The sequence below is a fragment of the Eubalaena glacialis genome, chromosome 4, assembly GCF_028564815.1.
Source record: "Eubalaena glacialis isolate mEubGla1 chromosome 4, mEubGla1.1.hap2.+ XY, whole genome shotgun sequence".
Classification (NCBI taxonomy): domain Eukaryota; kingdom Metazoa; phylum Chordata; class Mammalia; order Artiodactyla; family Balaenidae; genus Eubalaena; species Eubalaena glacialis.
Window position 1 is genome coordinate 180,254,283 of NC_083719.1, and position 17,196 is coordinate 180,271,478.

A 17,196-nucleotide genomic window follows, 5' to 3' on the forward strand; every position below is an offset into this window, starting at 1 on the left:
TCCTTGGCAGTCCAGTGGTTGGGACTCCTAGCTTCCACTCCAGGGGGCCCAGGTTCCATCCCTGGTCTGGGAACTAAGATCCTGCAAGCCGCCTAGCGGCCAAAAAACAAAACAAAACAAAACAAAACCAACCTGACATTAAGCCTGGGCAGTTTAACCCTGGAAAACAGCCTAGCAGGCGTGTAAGCTGTTTTCCCTCTTCATGCATGCCCACATCACGTGATCTGGTAGGCCAGTTTCCTTCCCAGTGCTCCAATCAAGAGCTTTGTACAGAACTCTAAACACCTTAAAGCAGTTGCATTGGGGGTTAATTTGCAGGGCAGATTTACTGTTCTAGGTCAGGTCAGCCTGATACACTTTTCTTAGCCCTCCAAAACAGTAGTTTAACTCTGTATTTTGTGAAGATTTTTGAACTTACTATTTAAGACAGGGGTCTGCAAGCTTTTTCGACAAACGGAGAGATAGTAAGTATTTTAGGCCTGGTGGGCCAGATGCTCTCTGTTGCAACTACTCAGCTCTGCCGTGTGGCACAAAAGTGGCCACAGAAAATACATAAATAAATGGGTGTGGCTGTACACCAACAGAATTGTATTTACAGAAACAAAAGCCAGGCTGGCCGATCCTTCTTTTAAGGCAAGGAGTTTGCATTAAGAAAGTGGAGAGGGACTTCCCTGGTGGCGCAGTGATTAAAACTCTGCGCTCCCAATTCAGGGGGCCCAGGTTCGATCCCACGTGCATGCCACAACTAAGAGTTCGCATGCCACAACTAAGGAGCCCATGTGCCACAACTAAGGAGTTGGCAAGGCGCAACTAAGACCCAGCACAACTGAATAAATAAATAAATAAGTGGAGAAAGGAGGCTCATGTTTTCTAAAAGCACTTCACCTTATTGGCTTATTTTTTTTTTAAACACATGCACAACTTTGAAGAATGGACACTGGATCCTCAATATTTAAAAAATCTGGAATTCCTTGGCCGTCCAGTTGTTAGGACTTGGTGCTCTCACTGCAGGGACGTTGGTTGGGGAACTAAGATCCCACAAGCTGCAGCAGCACAGCCAAAAGGAAAAAAAAATCTAAAAAATAATAATTTCTATTGACAAACATGGATCTTGAGGGAAAAGGGGAACCAGGGAAATGCAGCTTCCAAAATTCAGGAAACATACATTGCTGCTGGGAACGTAAAATGATGTCATAATGAAAAACCATTTGACCCCCAAGAGAAATAAAAAGATATGTCCACACAAAGAGTTGCACACAAATGTTCATAACATGTTTCATAATAGCCAAAAAGGGAAACCCCAAAAGTTTCCCTTTTAGGAACTGGAGAATGGATAAACAAAATGTAGTTATCCATACAGTGAAATATTATTTGGCGATAAAAAGAAATGAAGTCCTGATACACGCTGCAACGTGGATGAACCTTGCAAAACATGATGCTCAGTGAATGAAACCAGTCACAAAGGACCACAGACCATATGATCCCATTTGTGACATATGCAGAATAGGCAAAGCCACAGAAACAGAAAGTAAGTTATTGTTTCTGGTGGGGGAACCCGATTAACTAAACAGGCATAAGGGATCTTATTGGGTTGATGGAAATGTACTACAACCGGTTCATGTTGATAGTTGCATAACGCTATACGTTGACGAAAAATCATTTGAACTGTACCTTTCAAATGGGTGAGTTTTACGGTATGTAAGTTATACCTCACTAAAGCTGTTATAAAAGGTGCTTCCATTATGCATTCTTTTTGATAAATCTAGCCACAGTCTCCATTGTGGCAGGATATACCCGTAATACTCAGTTTTGAAGTCATCCTTGGAATTGTGGCGTTCCTCATAGATGCCAGTCTCAGTCTGTTTTCTCAAAAGCTAGCATCCAGTTAATGAATCCTTTTTGGACTGAACGATCTAAAGAGTGTAACACTCTTTAACTCATTTATTGGGGGTTCAGGTGGGGTATTTATTTATCTCGGCAATGTCATCTTCTCTTTCAGGGCCTTCCTCTTTTTACTCCGTAGTTTCCATGCTGCACTTTTTAATTTGGTTCTTTTCCTTGTGTTCTTTAGAAGTCTTTTTGGACATTTTGTGAGACATGGAATGGTTTCCTTTCCTAGGCTCTGAATACTTCAAACTATATCAGGGTATAAGGTTTCTGGAGAAGGCCTAGAGGTATATGTCTCTTGCTGGTCCTCATAGAGAATTTTCTTTGTGTGTTGAGTTTGCTCATAGCAAAGTTGCTACACTTCTATATAATAACTGATGCATAGATCTTTTGTGGATTTCTATAGATAATCATATCTACAAATACAGACAGATTTCCTTTGCTCCTTTTTAATCCTTACAACTTTCTTAAGCTTTTATTGCCTGTCTCTGGCTGGGGCTTGAACCATTATGACTAGGAGTGGTCTTATGCATCCGTGTCTTTTTCCTGATCTTAAAGGGCATTCTTTTCCTATTTTATCTTTTAAGTGTGGTGTCTGCTGTAACATTTTTGTACATAACTTTATCAGGATAAGACAGTTCCCTTCTCTTCCTAGGGTGTTAGTGTTCTTTCTCATGAACAGATGTTGCATTTTTATCAAATGTCTGTTCTGCATCTCCTCAGATGATAATATTTGTTCACTGATGTATTTCAAAACCCCTAGAACAATGGTAGAACCCATAGTAGGCACTCAATAAGTATTTGTTGAATGAATGAATGAATGAATACAGGCAACTTCTCTTTTTTTAACATGTTTGTGTGGTACATTACTTGAACTGATTTTTCCACTGTGCTATTAACCTTGCATTCCTGGGTAACCTGACCCTCACATATTTATTATACATCATCGTTCCCAGTTTGCTAGCTAAGATTTTTGCGTCTCTGAGTGAGACCAGCCTGCAAATTTTCCTTTTGTCATGCTGTTCTTTTGTTGTTGGGATATGCTGGCCTCATAAAATTAGTTGGGGAAATTCCCACAAAGTCCATGCCTTCACCTAGATTCACCAGTTATCAGCATTTTTTTGACAATTGTTTTGTGTCTTTCTTTGCTTGTGTGTAACTTTCTTTAATGGGGGAGCCATTAGACATCAGACTTCTTTAGCATTTATCCCCAAGAACAGGGACATTGTCGAGAACGGTAAGATCTGAGGATTATCCCTACTTTCAAGCTAACTAGTTAGTCTGCCACAGTTTAATGGATGTTGGCCAAGACACCAGACTTCTTGGTCAGAGACCAAGGGCTTTATTACAGCACAGCAGGCGGCAGATGCTTCACGTTCCTGTCAACTCCCCTCGACTCCCAAGTCCCACAGGGGTGACGTGAAGCGGACCAGGCGGCTGCTACACATGCAGTGAGTTTGTGTCACAGCTGAGGAACCCCAAGCTTTTCTAATGAGCTGCAAACAAACCTGCCCAATCTTTGCCCCGGGGGGAGACCTTAACTTTATTACACTGGACAGCAAACAAACCTGCCCTGTGCTCCGAGACATAGTCCAGAACAGAGTAAGACACGTGGAAACTTGAGCTACCTGTGGAGAACTGTCTTCCGACATTTTCCTCTATCATCAAAATATCATTAACACACTTATGAAATTTAACATGGATAAAATGTTATCAGCTCACAACCTATAATCAAATTTCTTCCCATAGATATCCTTTCTTGAGGATTCGAAATATAATTTAGTTTTAAAAATTATTTTTAAAAAATCTTATGTAAGAAGCCCTGGGAAAGTAGACACTTAAATAGAGCCTTCTGACAAAAGTCACTTGATTCGACTCAAAAGAATCAGATAGGACAGGAAGTATGCCTGCACGGAAAACTGTCATATTTTTTTTTTCACAGAAAAAGTTGTGAAAGCCTTCAGAAGCACTCATCCTTGTATGACACGTGAGGACACATGGAGGAGGGTCCTGTTAGTATAATGACTATGGATGGGCTTTCAGGGGTGGATCTTCACTTACTATTCACCAGAGAACTCGTTCTGAGAGAGGCCATGCCATTGTTGTGAATGTGGGTTTGCCTTTATGCTGCATCCTTTTTTTCTTTTTTTAATTTATTTTTATTGAAGTATAGTTGATTTACAGAATGTTGTGTTTATTTCAGGTGTACAGCAAAGTAATTCAGTTATACATACATATATATCTGGGTATTTTTTTTTTCAGATTCTTTTCCCTTATAGGCTATTACAAAATATTGAGTATAGTTCCCTATGCTGCATTCTTAATATGGACCCCTAGCTCATTAATTTCTTTGCGTTTCCTTTCATAATATAAATACTCAAGGCCACACGTATCCCTCTAAATGCCCTCTAAGTTACTGAAAAAGTTGTGATAGGTAATCTTTTTACTTATTGTGGCTCAGTTCTAAATACTGTCTTATTTCCATTTTGACAACCTCTTAGACTTATGGGTTATTCAGGAATATGTTTTCCAGATGCAGTGCCAGGGGTTCTTAGTCGCCTTGTTTTTCATTTCCATTCTAGTTGTTTGTGGTCAGAGTCAGTGACCTGTAGAATGTGGATTCTTTGGCATCTGTTGGGACTTTATGGCCCAGTGTACCAGACACTGCTGGCTGCCTCTGTGTCCACTCTGCCCCTTTTTCTGACTCAGAACCTGGATTTTGCTCAACTTGTTAAATGTTTACTATAAAACAAAAAACAGAAAAACCCAGCTCTCTCTCTTAGTCTTTCTTGAAGGAATGTCCCACAGCCTTGGTAGACAGGCAGAGCCACTGGTGTGGCTTCTGGGAAAGCCATTGAAAAATGGGACAGTCCCATGCTTGTTATCTTCACTCTTTGTCCTTGGTCCTTCCTCCTTCTTTCTGCCTGGAAAGTAAATACAATGCCTGGGGTTGGAAGGAGGTGACCAGTAGGCAGAAGCCACAGGCAAAGATGGCACAGCCAGGACACAAGGCTCTTTGCTTCTCAGTGGTTTCTCTGAGTGTCTGTACCGACCCTGAACTGCTTATTTCTAGACTCATGGTACGTGAGAAAAAGAAATATTCTTTTTAAAAAAAGTCTTCATTGTAGTTTCATGGTGGGGGAGCTATCAGGAATTTTTTTTTTTATTACTCTCAGGAAATGTTTATTACTCCCAGCTGAGTAGTTTGTGCTGGTGTGGTAGTCATGAGAACCCACCCCTTGGGTATCCAACTAGGGGGCTGAGTTTGCTGGTGGCCCTGGTTGCTGACCCTCCCAGAAACCACCTCTGGGGTTGTGCTAAGACTATTCCTAGCAGTGACTAAGCCTGGCAGGAGTAATATAGTACAAGCCCATTTGTGGGTTGTAGGGCTCTTCCACTGATGGCCATGGTTCAAGAACCCCCCACTGGTCTGGCCCTAACTTGGCTAGACTGCGCCTCTGTCCAAGACTCTTCGGGCCCAGCCTTCCTCCGCCCTTCTCCCTTCCTTCTGACTGGATTTGACAACAGATAGCAAAATATCAATGGGAGTCACTGTCAAAGCTGATTCTGTCACCTACTGTCCACAAAAACCTGATTGAAATGGGTTCAGAAGAAACTAGGAGAAAAACTGGAGACAGTAAGGAGAAAGATTTTTTAAGGTCTGTTTTGTTTGATGTTATTAATAAAGCCATGCCAGTTTTCTGTCTGTTAGATAGTTCTCCATCCTTCTCATTTGAACCTTCTGTGTACTTAGATGTACCTCTTGTAAAGAGGATGTAGCTGGATCCCACCCCCACCCCAATCCAATCTGAAAATGTCTTTCAATCTGTAAACCCATCCAGTTTTTTTATTGTGATTCCTAACATACTGGATTAATTTCTACCACCTTAATAGTTATGATTTCTATTCCGCATTTTTCTTTTAAAAAACGGGAAATAGAGAAGATTTGATGAAAACGTATAAGTACAGTTAAAAAAAACCAATAAACTTGTACCCATCAACCAAGCCAAGAGATGGAAGATTGCTCTACCTCCTTGGGTTTGCAGCTTTTATCCATTATGAATAATGTTGCTGTAGACATTCTTGCACACCTCCCATTGCACGTATATATGAGTTACTCTAAAAATGAATTCGCTGAGTGTAGAATCTTTATGTTCAAATTTGTTGTGTATTCTATGTGAAATGTATCTCGTTTTAATTTGTACTTTGCTGATTACTAATGAGAATGGGCATCTTTTTATATTTATTGGCTCTTTTGAGTTTCCATTTGGGAATTACCTTTACATGTTTTTGCTGATTTTTCTCTATCTTTGTCATTTCCCTGTGATATTTAGGAGTGTGATATCTCTGATACCAATTTTTTTGTTGTAGATGTCCCTCTCTCTTTATGCTGTCTTGATGAACAGTGATTCTGAATTTTAGTTTAGTTTAATGTGTTAGTCTTTCTTTTTGTCTCATTTAAGAAATCCTTCCGCAAACTCCGATTCTAAATATGTTCAGCTTCATTGTCTTCTTCAGCTTTTGACGTTTGGTTTCACGTTTAAATTCTCAGTCAACCTGAAATTGATTTTTGTTTGTGACAGAGTGTGACAGAGTATGACAAGTTTATTGATAATGGTTTCAGATTCCACAGTGCAACTAATCTTTAAGAAATAAATGACTGCTAGTTAATTTTGGTACAGTATCAAAGACGACTATTCACAGTTATCTTAAGAGGCTGTAAAAATACTCATCCCTTTTCCATCTACGTATCTATGTATAGCTGAAGTTCTTTAAATACTTCAATCAAAACAACATATCACAACAGATTGATTGTAAAAGGAGATAGGAGAATCCAGCTGTTACTGTTAAGTAGACATTAAAGAGATATGCAAGGGACTTCCCTGGCTGTCTAGTAGTTAAGACTGTGTGCTTCCACCGCAGGAGGCCAGGTTCGATCCCACATGCTCCCCCGGTGGGGGAACTAAGATCCCACATGCTGTGTGGCGTGGCCAAAAAAAAAAAAAAAAAGAGTAAACGGGGATTCTTGTACCATCTTTGCAACTTGTCTGCCAATCTAAAAAATGATCACAAAATTAAAATTTTCCTTAAAAAAAGAGATATACTAATGCCACTCTTCCCTCTAAATTTTTTGTTTTGGAAAATATACTTCAAAAAAAATAAAGATATTTATGTTTACATGTAATGGCTTATTATTGTTATTTTTAACAGATGGGTAATAATATTTTTAAAAGCTCAGTTTTAACATTATTCTTGAAGTTTAACACTGTTTAAAAAGATTTTAGCAGAGCCTTATGACATTTTATAGAAATGAAAGAAACTTATTTCAAAAGAATGGGTAAAGAGATCAAAACAAGATTGTATGTCTAAGAATCAACTGAAAAATATTAAAATTCACAAATAAAATAACTAGAAGAATACTATATAAAAATACAAAATGCTTTTTCTATTACCTAACATTATCTCTCTTCTTTCTTTCTTCCTATCAATCATTCAATCAATCATATTAGTTAAGGAAACTCCGGCTGCTGAAACAGATAAGCCCTGAAGTCCAGTGGTAGCATTAAAGATGGTGATATGTGGATGAATTATAAATATATTTTCTGTATTCTTTATATATTCTGACTGTAGAACTGACAGGATTTTGCAGATTATGTGTGCACTCTGAGAATAAAAAAAGGAATAAAAGATGACTTCCAAGGAATTTGGCTTGTGCAACTGCAATAATGGAACTGTCATTTATTGAAATGCGGTAAGATGGAGCAGGAACAAATTTTGGGGAAAATCGTGAATCAGTTTTGGGCATCTCAAAATTAACATGACCATCACACACAGCAGTGGAGCTGTCAAGCAGGCACTTTGAGCACACTTCAAGGATTAAACAGTACCCCGAATTAATCATCATAGAATTTAGAAAAACTTTTTTTTATTTTTATTTTTTTATAATTATTTATTTTATTTATTTATTTTTGGCTGTGTTGGGTCTTCGTTTCTGTGCAAGGGCTTTCTCCAGTTGCGGCAAGCGGGGGCCACTCTTCATCGCGGTGCGTGGGCCTCTCATTATCGCGGCCTCTCTTGTTGCGGAGCACAGGCTCCAGACGCGCAGGCTCAGTAGTTGTGGCTCATGGGCCTAGTTGCTCCGCGGCATGTGGGATCTTCCCAGACCAGGGCTCGAACCCGTGTCCCCTGCATTGGCAGGCAGATTCTCAACCACTGCGCCACCAGGGAAGCCCCAAAACTTTTTATTTTGAAATAATTTTAGACTCAATAGTGCTGTAACATTTCACTCAGCTGTAGCTTGCCATGGTCACTACAAAGCCATGCTAGTTTCTTTGAAAAAATAATATTATTCAAAAATTTAGAATTTATTTTATCATAACATGAAATATTTTTTTGACCAAAAGTGGATTCCCCTTATGCCCCCCTTCCTACCAACTTTTTCTTTTTTTTTTTTGGCTGTACCACGCAGCTTGCAGGATCTTAGTTCCCCAACCAGGGACTGAACCTGAGCCCTCAGCTGTGAAAGTGCGGAGTCATAACCACTGGACCGCCAGGGAATTCCCTCAATTTCTTATTTTTAAATAGTTTAAACTTGCCATGAAGTTGAAAGAATATACTGAATTGAATACACTCAACCTGGAACCATCAATTGTTAACACTTTGCCACAAACTGCCCCCAACCATTGTCCTTTTTCCCCACTGCTTAACCATTTAAAACTACAGTAAGTTGAAGACGTTATGACAGACACTTAAATGCTTTGGTATGCATCTTCTAGGAAGAAGGGCGTTCTTCTACTTAGGCACAATATTGTTACTTCACCTACAAAAATTAAAAATAGTTCAGTTATATCATCTAATACACAGGCCATATTCTTACAGAGCTGGTTATTTATTTAGTCCAGGGCCCAATCAAGGTTTACATATTACCTTGGTTTTTATTGTCTCTGTACACCCTTTTAATATAGAACAGTACCCTTGCTGGTTTTTTTTCCCTCCATGACATTATTTTGAAGAATCCATGTCAATTTCTTGTGGAATATCCCACATTATGGATGTCTCATTGTTTTCTCATGGTTTCTTTTAGCTTGTTTTTTTATTACCTGCATTTCCCATAAATTGGAAATTACCTCTAGAGTGGTGGTTCTCAATGGGGGTGATTTTGCTCCCAGGGGACATTTGGCAATGTCTGGAGATGTTTTTGGTTTTCAAAACTGGGGGTGCTTCTGGCATTTAGTGTACAGAGGTTAGGGATGTGGTGAAATTTTCTACAATATACAGGACACCTCCCAAAATAAAGAACTGGCTGGCCCTAAATATCAATAGAGCTGAAGTTGAGAAACCCTGGTCTAGAGCACCACTGTCTGTGATGATGGAAATGTTCTATATCTGCACTGTTCAATATTGTACCCTAGAGCCACACGTGGCTATTCAGCACTTTAAATGTGGCTAGTGTGACTAAGAAACTGAATTTTCCATTTTGACTAATATAAAGTAAATAGTCACATGTGGCTGGTGGCTAGCTTATTGGACAGCATAGGTTTGCAGGTTTAATCAGATTCAGGGTAAACATCTTTTCAAGACAGGAAGAGATGAAATAAGGAACAAAGGAACTATGTAGAACAGCCAGAAAACAGGAATATGGCATTAGTAAGTCCTTACCGTACATGTAAATGGGTTAAATTCTCCAATCCAAAGGCACAGGGTGGCTGAATAGATAAAAAACAAGACCCAACTATATTTTACAGTATAGTTTACAAGAGATTCACCTCAGCTTTATGGACACACAGAGGCTCAAAGTGAAGGAATGGAAAAAGATGCAAATGGAAACCAAAAGATTGCAGGGAGCTATACTTATATCAGAAAAAATAGACTTTAAGTCAACAAATGTAACAATAGACAAAGAAGATCATTATATAATGATAAAGGGGATATAACAATTGTAAATATATATGCACTCAGCATCAGAGCACCTAAATATATTAAGCAAATACTAACAGATTTGAAGGGAGAAATAGACAGCAAATCAATAACAGTAAGGGACTCCAATACCCCACTTTCAACAATGGACGGGGAATTCCCTGGTCGTCCAGTGGTTAGGACTCAGCGCTTTCACCATGGGGGCCCAGGTTCGAGCTGCACAGTGCAGCCAAAAACAAACAAACAAAAACAAAAAACAAACAAAAATGGACAGATCATCCAGAGGAAAAAGATCAGTATTTCCAGACAGAAAATATTGACCTCAAATACATTTCAGACCAAATGGCCTTAGCAGATATATAAAGATCATTTCATCCAACCAGCAGCAGAATACACATTCTTCTCAAGTGCACATGCAACATTCTCCAGGATAGATCACATATTAGGTCACAAAATAAGTCTTAGCAAATTCAAGAAGACTTTTGAAATCATCCCAAGTATCTTTTCTGAACTCAATGGTATGAAACTAGATATCAACAAGAGGAAAGCTGGAAAATTTGCAAAATATGTGGAACAATCAATGAGTCAAAGAAGAAATTAAAAGGGAAATTAAAAAATACTTTTTTTGGTAATCAATATATGTTTATTGTAGAAAACAAAGACAAGCAAAAAGAGAAATAACCCACAATTCCATCAACGATGTAAACCACAATTAATCATTTTCCTATGCACATATTTTGTAATAAAATAAGACCACATTATAATGTTTTGTAATCTGCTTTTTAAACTCAATCAGCTGTCCACGTATTTAAATATTTTTTTCAGGACATCATTTTAGTAGTTGCATTATATTTCTTCACATGAATAAACTATATTTAAAGCAATGCCCTGTTGTTAGAGACTTGTTTCCAATCTTTCTTGCTACTGATACAATACTATAATGAATATCCTTGTAGTTAAATCTTTTACAAGTCTATTGTATCTTTTCCATAAGATAAATACCTTTATTTAAGTGGCATTACTGAACCAAAGATATTCACATTTTAGGATTTTCTTACTTCTTACTTGACATATAAGACCTGGTAATAACAAACCCTAACATTACTGTATGTAAAAAAATCTTGAAATAAACAAAAATCGAAACACAACATACCAAAACTTATGAGATGCAGCAAAGCAGTTATAAGAAGAAGTTTATAGCAATGAATACCTATATTAAGAAAAAAAGATCTCAAATCAAAAACCTAACTTTGAAAAAAAAAATTTTACGGGGAGGAGTCAAGATGGCAGAATATGAGGATGCAGAATTCGTTACTCCTAACAAGTACATCAAGAATACATCTACAGGGACTTCACTGGTGGCGCAGTGGCTGAGAATCCGCCTGCCAGTGCAGGGATCACGGGTTCGAGCCCTGGTCCAGGAAGATCCCACATGCCGCGGAGCAACTAAGCCCATGCACCACAACTACTGAGCCTGCGTGCCACAACTACTGAAGCCCGCAAGCCTAGAGGCTTTACTCTACAACAAGAGAAGCCACCTCAACGAGAAGCCCGTGCACCGCAACGAAGAGTAGTCCCTGCTCGCCACAACTAGAGAAAGCCCACGCACAGCAATGAAGACCCAACACAGACAAAAATAAATAAATAAATTTATATAGATATAAAAAAAGAATACATCTACAGGGCTTCCCTGATGATGCAGTGATTAAGAATCCGCCTGCCAATGCAGGAGACATGGGTTCGAGCCCTGGTCCGGGAAGATCCCACATGCCGCGGAGCAACTAAGCCCGTGCGCCACAACTACTGAGCCTGCGTTCTAGAGCCCGTGAGCCACAACTACTGAGCCCGTGTGCCACAACTACTGAAGCCTGCGCTAGAGCCCGTGCTCCCAACAAGAGAAGCCACCACAATGAGAAGCCTGTGCACCACAATAAAGAGTAGCCCCTGCTCGCCGCAACTAGAGAAAAGCCCACGTGCAGCAATGAAGACCCAACGCAGCCAAAAATTAAAAAAAAAAAAAGAATACATCTATAGGAACTTCCCTGGCGGTCCGGTGGTTAAGACTTTGCCTTCCAATGCAGGCGGTGTGGGTTCGATCCCTGGTCAGGGAGCTAAGATCCCACTTGCCTTGGGGCCAAAAAAAAAAAAAAAAAAACCCAAAACATAAAACAGAAGCAACATTGTAACATATTCAATAAAGACTTTAAAAATGGTCCACATCAAAAAAAAAAAAAGATTACATCTACAACTGGAACAATTCTCACAAAAAACCTAACTTGCACCTCAAAGTACTAGAAAAAGAATAAAAAACTAAGCCCAAAGTTAAGAGAAGGAAGGAGATAACAAAGATCAGAGCAGAAATAAATAAATGGAGAACAGGAAAACAATAGAAAATATCAATGAAACTAAGGGGTTTGTTTTTTTTTTTTGGCCGTACCGCAGGGCTTGCATGGGATCTTAGTTTCCCGACCAGGGAAGGATTGAACCTGGGCCCTCAGCAGTGAGAGCGCAGAGTCTTAACCACTGGACCGCCAGGGAATTCCAAGAGTTGTTTTTTTTAAAAGATAATATTGACAAACCTTTAGCTAGACTTACCAAGAAAAAGCGACATGATTCAAATAAATAAAATTATACATGAAAGAGGAGACATTACAATTGATATCACAGAAATAAAAAGGATTGGAAGAGATTAATATGAACAATTATATGCCAACAAACTGGACAACCTAGAAGAAAATGTTAAACTCTTAGAAACATACAACCTAGGGAATTGCCTGGCGATCCAGTGGCTAAGACTCTGCACTCTCACTGCCGAGGGCCTGGGTTTAATCCCTCCCTCGTCAGGGAACTAAGATCCCACACAAGCTGTGCGGTGTGGCCAAAAAAAACGAAACAAACATACAACCTATCAAGACTGAATCATGAATAAAGAAATTCTGAATAGACCAATTATGAATAAGCAGATTGAGTCGGTAATTGAGAATCTCTCAACAAAGAAAAGCCAAGGACCAGATAGCTTCACAGGTGAATTCTACCAAACATTTAAAGAAGAATTAACACCGGTTCTTTTCAAACTCTTCGAAAAAATTGAAGAGGGAATGCTTCCAAATTCATGTTATGAGGCCAGCCTTAACTGGATACCAAGATCAAACAAACAGCCCATAGTAGCAGAGGTCAAAGTGCCATCACACCAGCAGGCAACGGTGTCTGCCAGGGCGCCTCAGCCTGCCATCTAGTGAATCCAGTTAGTAAGCCAAGAGCAGTCTAGTGGCATCTCTTTCTCATTTGGGGCAAACAGTCCTGCTCACTGCCCCATTTGTTTCACTCATATTACCTTGGGTGAAGTATCACGAAGCCACAAGCAGACTGAGAGAGAAACCAGAAAGAGTTTTATACTTTTGTTATATTTGCAGTTCCCCAGGGAAAAGACAGCACTTCATGCAGGGCCACTCAGTGTAAGCACTGGGGTTAGTCACAAGGCAGAGGAAGGGAGCAGAGCTGTGGGCAAGCACCTTTACTGTGGTTTCCATGGGAAGGAACGGGCAAGGCAGAGTAAGCAGGCTTAGGATTAGCCAGCTATATGTGAAAGTGGATCCTCCACGAAATTATGTTCAGGGACTTCCCTGGAGGTCCAGTGATTAAGACACCATGCTTCCACTGCAGGGGGCATGGGTCTGATCCCTGGTTGTGGAAGTAAGATCCTGTATGCCCCACGGCTTGGCCAAAACAAAAAAAGCTAAAACTATAGAACTCTTAGAAGAAAACATAAGGGAAAAGCTTCATGACATTGGTTTGGCAATGATTTCTTGGATACAACATTAAAAGCACAGGCAGCAGGACTTCCCCAGTGGCGCAGTCGTTAAGAATCTGCCTGCCAATGCAGGGAACATGGGTGGGAATGTGAAATGATGCAACTGCTGTGGAAATCAGTCTGGAAGTTCCTCAAATTATTAAACAGAGAATTACCATATTCCACTTCTGGGTATCAATCCAAAAGAACTGAAGGCAGGGACTCAAATATTTGCATGGCAATATTCACAGCAGCGTTATTCACAGTAGCCCACCAATGTCAAACTCAAAAATTTACAAATTCAACTTTTTTGAGTTTTTAATTTTACTCTTTCCTTATATAAGTTTTTTTTTAATATTGGAGTATAATTGATTAACAATATTGTGTTAGTTTCAGGTATACAACAAAGTGATTCAGTTATACATATATAAATTCAATTGTTTTAAACTTAGCCCAAACAAGAAGATTTTCAGCCATTTAGAGCATGCCTGCTTTGCATATCCCCAAAATGATGTCTAAAATCTGCTAGCCACAGAGAAGATAAATTCTGGTGCTATAAAGACCCCAAGTGTTGCTGCCCTTCAGAGCTTTCTGACCCAGAGACTCCCCACCAGGCTTCTGAGCACCATCACCTAGATACATAAACCCCCCTCTGCAATTGCCTTCTCCTCCTGGAATAGGAGTTTGCATACTCCCCTTCGGAGTAGCAGCCCCCATGCTATAGCTTCGGTATTTCCTCATACCATGAGGGCCTTTTCCCATAGGCAAACCTGTCAAAGTTTGTTCTACTGCCACCTCATGGTCATATCTTTTTCCTTAATCAGTCCAGAAATCACTTGAATACCCTACTTACATGTATGGCTCCCCACCTCCCCCAAGACACACACATTTAGATCCCTAATCCATTTGGAGTTTATTTTTGTGGGTGGTGTGAGGTACATATGTAATTTTATCTTTTCCCAGATGGCTAACCAGTTAGTTGTCTTAGCACTTTTCATTAAAAACTCTATTTTTGCCCCAGTGATCTGAAATACCACCTTTATGAACTAAAATTCTGTATGTTCTTGGGCCTGTTTTGAGATATTCCCATTTGATTCCTATTCATGTGCCAATACCACAGGTTTAACTACAGTGGCTTTGTGCTATGTTTTAACATCAGTAGGGCATCATTGCTTGTTTTTCAGTGCTTTCTTGGGCATCACCAGATGTTTGTTCTTCCATATAAACTTTAGCATCAATTTGCCTAACACTATTAAAAAAAAAAGCTTGTTGGAATTTTTATTAGGATTATGTTACATTTCTGAATTAACCTGGGGAAAATTGATATCTTTATGATATTAATGCATTTTATTGAAGAACAAAGGATGTTTTTCCTTTTGTTTAAGTCTATTTTGTGTCTTTCAAGAGTGTTTTAAAGTCCCCCATGTGGGTTTTATACATTTCTTGTTAAGTTTAATCCAAAGTATCTTTTTTTTGCTATTGTAATTGAGTTTTTCTCTATCACCTTACTGGTTATTGGTTTAGTAGATGGAGGCTTTTGATTTCTATATGGCAATTCCATATCCTGCTAAGATACTGAACTCTTTCATTGTCTACATCAATTTTATCATTGATTCTCTAAAGCTTTACATGTATAATATCATATCATCTGCAAAAAGAGATAGTTTTACTTCTCTTCCAATTCTTAAGTTTGCAATTAATTTCTCTTATCTAACTGCATTAGCTAATGTCACCAGTACAGACACAGACACACACATAGCTATACATATAGTCATCGTAAGAAAGTATTCATCAATTTCTATTTTCTTGAGTACCTATATCAGTAACAGCTGTTGAATTTTGTCAAAGGCTTCATCAGCATCTATGAAGATAATCACATGATTTATCTTCTTAGATGTATTGATATGGTATGTTATTTAATAGATTTCCTAATAACTGAACAAACCTTGAATTCCTAGAGTAAATTCCACTTGGTCAAGGTTTATTATTTTCTTAATGTGGTTTTGTATTCTATTTGCTAATATTTATCATAGCTCATTTGAATCAAGATTCATAAGTGACATGGCTCTGTAATTTTCTATTTTTGTATTCTATCAGGTTTTATATGAATGTTGTCTTGCTTCATAAAAAGAATTAGGAAGTTTTTCTTTACTCTCATTGCTCTTAAACAACTTACGGAGTATGAGAATATGTATCTGAACTTTGAAGATTTGGTATAATTTCCCTATCAAAATATCTGGGCTCCCATTTACAGTCTACTGATGCTTGACAAGGGTGCCAAAACAATTCAATAAGGGAACAAATAGTTTTTTCAACAAATGGTGCTGGGACAACTGGATATCTACATGCAAAAGAATGAAGCTGGATGACTACCTCACACCATATACAAAAATTAATTTAAAGTGGATCAAAGAACTAAATGCAAGAGCTAAAACAAACAAAAAGAATAAATGTAAGAGCTAAAAATATAAAACTCTTTGAAGAAAACAGTGGGTAAATCTTTAGTGATTGGATTTGACAATGTTTCTTAAATTTGACAGCAAAAGCATAAGCAACCAAAAAAAAATAGACAAGTTGGACTTCATCAAAATTAAAATTTGCTGTACTTCGGAGGATATCACAAAGAAGTGAAAAGACAACCTACTGAATGGGAGAAAATGTTTGGAAATTATATATCTAGTAAGGGACTGGCATCTAAAATATATAAAGAACTCTTAGAATCCAATAATAAAAAAATAACACAATCAAAGGATCTGAATAGACATTTCTCCAAATAATACATAAAAATTGCGGCAAACACATACAAAACTGCTCAATACCCACAAGTCATTGGTGAAATTAAAATAATAACTACAATGATGGGCCCTTCCTCCACTAGGGACAGGGTGGCACCTGCCGCTCTCAAGACTGCTCTCCCAAGGCAGAATAAACCAGTCCTGCTGTAGCCTCAAAAAAAAAAAATCAAAACTACAATGAAATATCACTTCATAGCAACTAGGATGGTTATAATAATACTTTTTAAAAAAGACAATCCACGTGTTGGCATGGATGAGGAGAATCTGGAACCCCCATACACTGCAGGTGACAAATAGGGTAAACATACTATTACAATATGACCCAGCAATTCCACTCCTAAGCATATACCCAAAAGAAATGAAAACATGTCCACACAAAAACTTGTAAAACAATATTTTGTAGCATTACTCACAATGGCCAAAGAGTGGAAACAAACCAAATGTCCATCAACTAACAGGAATATTATTCATCACTTAAAAAAAATAAAATATTGATAAATGTTACAGCATAGATGAACCTTGAAAAGTTTATGCTACGTGAAAGAAATCAGTCACAAAAAGTCATATGGTATTTTAAAAAAACTTATATGAAATTGTCAGAATAGGCAAATCTATAGAGACAATAAATAGATTAGTGGATGCTTACGGTTGGGGATGGGATGGGGTACTGGGGGTGATGAAACTGTTCTAAAATTGATTGTGGTAATGGTTTCAGAACTGTGTGAATATAAGAACCACTGAATGTACACTTTAAATGGGTGAATTGTATGGTATGTGAATTATGTCTCAATAAAGTTATTACCAAAA